The sequence below is a fragment of the Elephas maximus genome, chromosome 21 (genome assembly GCF_024166365.1).
Source record: "Elephas maximus indicus isolate mEleMax1 chromosome 21, mEleMax1 primary haplotype, whole genome shotgun sequence".
Lineage (NCBI taxonomy): Eukaryota > Metazoa > Chordata > Mammalia > Proboscidea > Elephantidae > Elephas > Elephas maximus.
In genome coordinates this window covers 21,300,657-21,309,282 of record NC_064839.1, presented here as the reverse complement: position 1 = coordinate 21,309,282, position 8,626 = coordinate 21,300,657, and the positions used below count along the sequence as shown (strand labels likewise).

Genomic DNA, 8,626 nt, shown 5'->3' with positions numbered 1-8,626 from the left:
TTTAGTTTTCTTTATGTGGAAGTGTAATGAAGGCTATAGTCTTTGATCTTCATGAGTAGGTGCTTAGAAGTAGTGCTAAAACTTGAACCCAGGTTTTTTAACCCTATACCAGTGCCGTGTCCACTTCTAGTATTTTCTCTAAGAAAAGCAGGTTTGCTTTAACTGACACCTATCAAACTCCTTTAAGCGAGGGTGCTACTCCTTGGTTTCCTATTTCGGTGCGTGTATCAGTGAGTTTGTGTTCTGTCTTCAGGAATGGTAGTGGGGGTGGAGGACAGATGCCCTTTGGTTTGCTACGTGTCATTGAATGTCTCAGCTCTCTGAGCTCAAAAATACTTGCATCCTATGTGCACTACTCTGGAGCAACATGAGTGCCGTTTTCCCTGTTAGGGTTACGATCATAATCACAGCAAGTAACCGCTTTGCTATTTTGCTGTCTGACCATCCTGGTGTTTCAGCTCTGCACTCTCAGGCTTCCTATTAGCCCCTAATGCCACCTTGCAAGCACACTGGGTTCAAAATGGCAGCATGCAATGAGCTTTAAGGTTGTGTCTCTGCTGTTGTAGCAGTTGTAACACTTGTCAAATAACACATGTGCCCTCTTAGCATCTCCCAGTGACGAGTCTGAAAGGACAGGTTAAGAGACGGCCACTCTTTGCAGGGAGATATTTTGTCTGCTAAATGGTTTTCTCTGAAACAATCGAAGCGGCCATGCACAGACAGCTCCACAGCGCAGACAGGAGCAGAGTGGGGCAAGTGCTGGGGTATACATTCAACCTGGCTGGGGTTACAGCTCCATGTAGACAAAATCCAACTCCAGAAATGACTGTGAACTTTCCCATTTTAATGAAGAAATGGGCAGCCAGAACAGGCAGGCCACAGAGAGAGCAGCAGAAAGGGACGTCAGCCCTTCCAGTGTGACTATATCAGCACTTGCCCTTGGCTTCTATCACCTCTTGCGGTGGGGGACATCACCTTCCCAGTTAAGAGGTAAGTTCCATGAGAACAGGCCTTTTCGTTAGCTGTTGTTCTCTTGGTGTCTAGAACAGTGCCTGTTATATGGTTGTTGTTTGTTAGTTGCTGTGGAGTTGTGACTCATGGCCACCCCATGTGTGCAGAATAGAACTGTGTTCCATTCAGTTTTTAAGGCTGTGACCTTTTGGAAGCAGATTGCCAGGCCTGTCTTCCAAGGCACCTCTGGGTGTGTTCAAACCACCAATCTTTTGGCTAGTCATCGAGCACTTAACCGTTCGTGCTACCCAGGGACTCCATGGCATATAGGAGGTGCTCAAGAACAACAACAAAAAAATCACTCAACCAACAAGCAGAAGATTCTCTGAGTAGTTGGGAAGTAGCAGTTAGGGAAGGAAAAATGTCACGCACAGGAATTAATTACGAATCACCTCAAGAGAATACTACATTCCCTCCACAATTACAGCCCCAGTTGTATATATTGGTTTCAGAACTTTAAACTCTGTCATCCTTAACGTGTGACAAGTTTATTCAATGCTCTAAAACAGTAGGACAACAATGAGTGTCCCAACCCTGCTGGCCACACACGGTGGCCCAGGACCTGAGTCCCTGCAACTCACAGACATGTATGATTTTGGTCTGCATTGCGTTCAATTAAAATATCATTAAATGAGTGTGCAACATTGAAAAACTGGGAGGTTTTACATCAAACTCTGAATTTCTCACTTTCCCTCAATAATCAAAAGGGTCACCTTCTTGCAGAATAGCAGCTGGCTGGAGCTGAGAAGCCGGTTCCCCTTGAGAGGAGGCTCGTGCCCTCCAATTTGTCCTGTCCTCCCCTGGTCCTGACCACTTGCTCTGCTAACCTGCCTGGCTCCTGAAGACTTTTGAGTTTGCTGCAGGGAGACAGAGGGTGCTGTACAGAGGGGAGGTCTCTTCAATTCTGTCCAGGTGAGCCGTGCATATGAGACCATCCAGAAAAATGTATCTTTATGCAACTTGATCATTTGTGAAAGAGCAAGCATTTTGCTGAGGCTTAGGAAAACAAGGAGTCTCTGGGTGATGCAAATGATTAACATGTCTGGCTACTAACTGAAAGGTTGGAGGTTCGAGTCTACCCAGAGGCACCTCAGAAGGAAGGCCTGGCAATCTAGTTCTTAAAAAAAGAAAATCAGCCATGGAAAACTTCTACTGAGCAGAGCTCTACTTTGGCACACACGAGATCACCTGTGAGTTACAATTGACTCGACAGCAAGTAGTCTTGTGTTTTCTAGGAGAACAAAGCAAGCATGATTTCAGGAACAAATGGCATTGAATGTCCCAATCAGCAATAGCAAGTTTGAAAACTTTCATATGACAAGTTTAATCTAGGGCATAAAATCTGAGGGCAAATCTTCCTCAGGGCACATTGAGGTCACAGGGCCACCTTCCAGGGCAGTTTTTAAATGACAAAGAAGCTGATTTGTTCCAGAAACAGATGTCTTCTAAAACGTTGACTTGAATGTGTTTTGTAAAAACATGTTGAATGCCATTTTATTATTTTTGGGTGAGAAGTTGACCTTGTCAGCTGTGGTTTTGCCCATGGTCGGTTTTTTTTTCACCTCCAGAATTGTAACCCCTGTCACTGGCAGGAGATGTCTGTGTGTTCAGTGTCAGGTTACAGGGTTCACAGTAAAGGTGTCACAGGAATCCAGCCAAGGCTGGAGATTGGATGGCCCAGAGTTTAGGAGGAAGTTTCAAACAAGCAAGGAAGCTGGGTCCTGAGTTGCCGGGGCAACACAGGATTGTACCAGCTGGGAGTACCATCAGGGACATGATCCAGGAGGTGGACATCAGGACTGTGTCTATCAGGCATTTGGAGACAGGACAGTTTAATGGCTAGACTCCCTGAATGGTGCAAAAGGTTAACATGCTGGGCTGCTAACCAAAAGTTGATGGTTCTAGTTTGTTCAGAGGTACCTTGGAAGAAAGGCCTGGTGATCTACTTATGAAAAACCAGCCATCGGAAACCTTATGGAGCACAGTTCTACTCTGATACACATGGGGTCACTATGAGTGGGAGTTGACAACCACTGGTATTATAGTCCTGTGGCTAAGGGCCCAAACTCTGGATTCAGATGGTCTGTGTTCAAATCCCACTTTGCCTCTCTTACTGTGTTATCTTGGGCAAGGTACTGAACTTCTCTGAGACTCAAATTCCTTATCTGGAAGAAGTTCCTACCCTAGAGGTTGTCTGAGAATTCAGTGGGTCTAAACATGTGCACTACACAGGGAAGAGTCCCGGGCAGTTGTAAGTGCTATGTAAGTACTTGCCGTTACTGCACGGCCTCCTGTGCTGGATGGCGGAGTAGGCTGGGAGGGCATGTTTGTCCTGGGGAACAGCTGTGATCACCTAGGACTCAGAGCTGGTCCTCCTCACTCTGCACCCTCCTCTGAGCACTGGACAAGATCTTGACACAGTTTTGTGACAGGGGAAAGCCTGTTACCTTCCGGAAGATAAGGTCCTAGTCTCAGGGTGTTTTGTACTTGATACAGCGTAAATACTTGGTAGATAGGGCTCACTCACCAAATACTTGCTGGTTGATTTGCTTTAAAAGTCTCCAATCCTGCCCTAGATCAATTAGATCAAAATTTCCCAAGAACGCAGAAATTCTGATTCTTGAGTGAAACCTTCCAATGGTTTAAAAATAAACTTAGCCAAACACATTTAAGGTTCCTCCATGTCTTTTTGCAGCTTGATAGCCCGTTTCTTTCATCGTTGAAAACTACTACATCGTGGGAATGTCCTGATATGTATATTGCTAAGTGGAAGAAGCCAGTCTGAAAAAGCTACATACTATATGATTCCTAATACGATGTTCTGGAGAAGGCAAAACTATACAGACAGTAAAAAAAAAAAAAAAACAGTGGTTGCCAGGTGTTCAAAGGGAGGAGAGATGGATGAATCAGGGGAGCCCAGGGCATTTTTAGGACAGCGAAGCTATTCTGCATGACCCTGTAATAGCGGACAGGTGACATTATGTCTTTGTTAAAGCCCATAGAATTATACAACAAAGAGTCAACCCTAATGTATCCTATGGACTTTAACTAATAGTAATCTATCCATATTGGTTCATCAGTTGTAACAAATGTAACACGTGAATGCTAGATGTTAACAATAGGAGAAGCTCTGTGTGATTGGGAGGTGGAAAGGCATATGGGAACGCTGTGCTTTCTGCACAATTTTTCTGTAAATGTAAAACTGCTCTAAAAATAAAGGCTTTTTTTAAATTAAAAAAAAAAAAAAAAGCCTTTGTAGGCTTCTTGTGGCCAGTGTGCTGCTAGTTTGGAACTTCTGGGTCCTTGTAGCAGACAATGATGGTCCCCAGCCCATAGCCCCTCGGGCCTTATTGCTTCATGACACTCGGGCCCACTCACTGCACTCAGCATCTTTATCCCTTTGTTGGGGGTTTCTCAGGCTGCAGAGCTCACTCTGCCCCCACACATGGACTTCAGTGCTGGGGAATCAAACCCTGAAGTCCCTGGGTGGTACAAGCAGCTAACTGCTTGGCTGTTAACTGAAAGGTCAGAGGGTCAAGTCCACCCAGAGGCCCCTTGGAGGAAAGGCCTGGAGATCTACTTCTGAAAAATTAGCCTTTGAAAACCCTATGAAGCAGTTCTGTTCTGACACACATGGTGTCGCCATGAGTCAGAATCAACTCGATGGCAACTAGAGGAGGCATCCCACAGTAGTGACTGGTGGGTGTTGGTATACAAATACCCCAGCTCCCTCACCCTGCGAGTGGGATAACTCTGAGGTGTGTGTGTGTTCTCTGCTGGGTGCAACGTTCCCTGTCAGGACGGAGCCCCAGCTGGGATTTGTTTGACAGCACACTCTCTGTGGCTGCCTTCCATTCCCTCCCTTGCTCCTCCATCCTACTACCGTGGTTCCTGGAACCACATCTCTACCACTTGCACTTGAATCCTTGTTTCGAGGTCTGCTTCTGGGGAAAACAGAAAACCAAACCCATTGCTGTCGAGTTGACTCTGACTCACGGAGACCCCATGTGTTACAGAGTAGAACTGCTCCGTAGGGTTTTCTTGGCTATAAGATTTATGGAAGCAGATCGCCAGGCCTTTCTTTCGTGGTGCCACTGGGTAGATTCGAACTGCTGCCCAGGTTAGCAATCTAGTGCAAACCATTTGCACCACCCAGGGACCTTGGAGACACCCAAACTAAAAAATTCTTTTGGGCACTTTTTATTCAGGAAAACGGGTTCTTCCAGAGTATTTAGTAAGTTGCATTGGGCAGGCATTGCAAAATGGAATGGCTTTGGGGCCCAAAGACCTCTTTGGGGCCAAAATAAGGCTTCATGATCAGCTAAAGCTTTTTACACTGTCCCTCATAATTTTTGGAGAATGAAGGTGGGGGAGAAAGACCCTTTTGAGTTCCTTGCGTTCATTTGCATTTAAATTTGAAGTTGAAATTAAGGCTTTTTAGAAACTTTTAATTTCTATTTAATTATAAGAATTTCACTGCAGGGTATCTGTCTGATTTAAAGGAATAATTAAAATTAAGTAGAGCTGCAGTGATTTGCCACAGTGTATGTCTGTCTTTCAGGGTGTTAAGCAATAACGAATTGTTTGTGGCTGGAGGTGCTCTATATGTAAATCCCCACTAGAATAGAATTTGGTGATAGAGAAATTTTGATTATGAAAATCACATGGCAAGTTGGAACATCAGTGCCTCATAAATGCTGCCGCTGTTACCATTACTTCTCTTAATACCCTCAATTAAATGATTTAAAATAGAACAATAGATAAGCGAGATCAATTAATTTTATAAGATGATCAGAGGAATGTGGTTCGGCATTGTAAAAGCTGTAAATGTGATAATGGTTTTATCAGACAGGAAAATAACTCGAAGTGGCTCCAACCTTATTCGTTTATGCTCGGAGGGGTTTTATTTGTGATTCATCAAATGTCTTTTGTAATAGGGAGAGTTTTAAGAGCTTGCCCATTAATTTCAGAGAAAAATAATTCAGACATTAAAACAGGCGCTATTCTCAGATGGTCGTACGTCACCTGTAATAAGTGATAACAACCATCAAGATATCTTGATCCTGTAACCTGTTGGAAGGAGACTGCCGGTGGCAATAACATTGATCCTCCTGAGCACTCGAGGAGAGCCTGAGCTCAGCCTCTGTGTCTGAGGTCTAGGCTGGAGGCCAAGTAGAAGGTACCGACTCAGCCAGTGATTCTCTGCCAAGATGAAGGATGCACCGTCGGGAATTTGAGAGCGGCAGAGTGAAGGGAAGGATCATTTTTGAAAGGCTACATTTATCCACAGTGTGTATTGGGGTTAAGAATGATTCAATTATTTATACCCCCCTGCCTTTCAAAAAGGAATTAAGGTAGTAGCTTCCCCCCAAAAAGGACAGAAACAGTGAAAGAACAGTAAAAGGGCAAAGCTGAGTAAGAGGGGGTGGTGGGTAAGGATTATGGTGGCTCCCTCAAGGCTAAGGGAAAATGTTTGCAATTAAGAACAAAATTTTGTTCTGAGCTTCCTGGCAATCAAAGCAAAAAGGAAAGCATGGTAAGTCATTACCTATTATTAAAAACAAACAAACAAACCAAACCCATCGAGTTGACTCCCATTCATAACGACCTATAGGACACAGCAGAACTGCCCCATAGGGTTTCCAAGGATCAGCTGGTGCATTGGAACTGCTAACTGGTTAGCAGCTGTAACTCTTAACCACTGTGCCAACAGGGCTCCTATCTCTTAGTGTCTTATTTAAAATACAGAAGAGATGACCTTTAAATTTGAAGAGGATTTTATTGCAAGAGTCAAAGTGAATACAGTCATTGCTGTTAGCTGCCTTCCAGTAGGCGCTCCACTCTTTTCAATCCCACCGCACAATGGAATGAAACTCTGCCCAGTCCTTTGCCATCCCCATGATCAGTTATGGATCAGATCGTTGTGATCCACAGGGTTTCTACTGGCTGATTTTCTGAAGTAGATCTCCAGGCCATTCTTCCTAGTCCATCTTAGTCTGGAAACTCAGCTGAAACCTGTTCAGCATCATAGCAACATGACCAATGGGCAGTAGCTATGCCTGAAGGACATTGGCTGGGAATCAAACCCAGGTCTCCCACATGAAAGGCAAGCATTCTACCACTGAACCACCAATGCCTCCTGGATATAACCATAGAGGTTAAAAAAAAAAAAAAAGAAGAAGAAGCAAGGTAGTAGAGTACAAAACACAAAAATAGTTACTCTGGAAATCACCCTTGGTCATTTGGACCAGAAGGCTTATCTCTGATGACAGCAAGTTGTGAGAAGGCATCCGTTTTATGATGTCAGCTTCCAAGGTCAGAAGTATTGCTACCCACCTAGTTTTTTTTTATACATAACGTAAGTTGGTGCTGGGGCCAATGACCAGTAAGCCTAGCTCAAGAGAGGCTAGATGATCAAACATTAGCTTCACGACTTTAAGAGGCAGTTCGTTGATTATGAGGAGAAGGATAGAGATATGGTGGCAGGGTGGGGACATCTCTGCAACTTGCAAGTGGCTCTGGCAGCTGGCTCTCTGCATGAGCCATGGTTGGATCACCCCACCACTAAGAGGCTAAAGCACAATTCGCTCAGTGGCTCACGGACTGGTGTCTGCCTGCCCTGTATTAGCACAGCTATTTGGGGCTTACGTTGGAAGTTCCATGGCATGTGCTCTGATTAATCAGGACTTCATGTTCTCTTCCTCCTCTACTGACATTCCCAAAGCTAATCTCCTTGGCTCTCAGGCCTAATGGCAGAAAGGTGTGGCACACGTCTGTGGACTTACTCCTATTGAAAAATCAGCAGAGAGGAAACTCTTAGACTCAGCTGTTATTTAAGATTCCTATAGGGTTGCTGGAAACTCTGGTGGCATAGTGATTAGGAGCTATGGCCGCTAACCAAAAGATCAGCAGTTCGAATCCATCAGGCGTTCCTTGGGAACAACCTGGGACAGTTCTACTCTACCCTATAGGTTCGCTATGAGTTGGAATTGACTCAGCTGCAACGGGTTTGGGTTTTCGGTTTAGGGTCACCATGGGTCCGAATTGACTCAATGGCAACGTGTTTGTTTTTTTTTTTGTTTAGAAGGTAGATAAGCTAAAGAACATTCCAGGCTGGTAGTGATCGTTTCTCCAAGTTTCTTGGTGCATTAAATATGGTTTCTGCATGAACTTGTTACTTCCTACCTGACATTTTTTCTGGGTGTGATAGAAAGAGTTTGAGTTTGGAGACAGACTTGGGTTCAAATCCCAGTTTTGCCACTTACTGGCCATGAGATCCTGGCAAAATTATCAGACTTTGCTGAGTCTGTATTTTCTTACCTGGAAGAAAAAAAAAAACCTCCCTGAGTTAATCCATGAAAAGTATCAAGTGGAATCTTAATGCATATACAGTCTTCAGGCCATAGTTCTGTTTGTAAATGTGTGATAAACCTTGTAGACGCTGAGAATACAGAAACGCAATCCCTTGAAGAATTCCACATCTCCTGGGGAAAACCAAGACCTGACAGCAAGACATTGTGAAACATGCCATGATAGTGTTGATGGTTCCGTGGGACAAGGGTGGCTAGCCTGGTGATTTGAGCATAGAGGACCTCAGTGGATGGTATGGACCCAT

The 8,626-nt window shown here is 44.4% G+C and overlaps 1 non-coding gene across 1 annotated transcript; it reads right to left on the bottom strand.

Moving 5' to 3' along the window:
* Window positions 1–7,076: 7,076 nt before the first annotated feature.
* On the bottom strand, window positions 7,077–7,147 carry TRNAE-UUC (transfer RNA glutamic acid (anticodon UUC)). The gene has a single exon. It is a non-coding gene; the product is annotated as a tRNA-Glu (tRNA).
* Window positions 7,148–8,626: the final 1,479 nt, after the last annotated feature.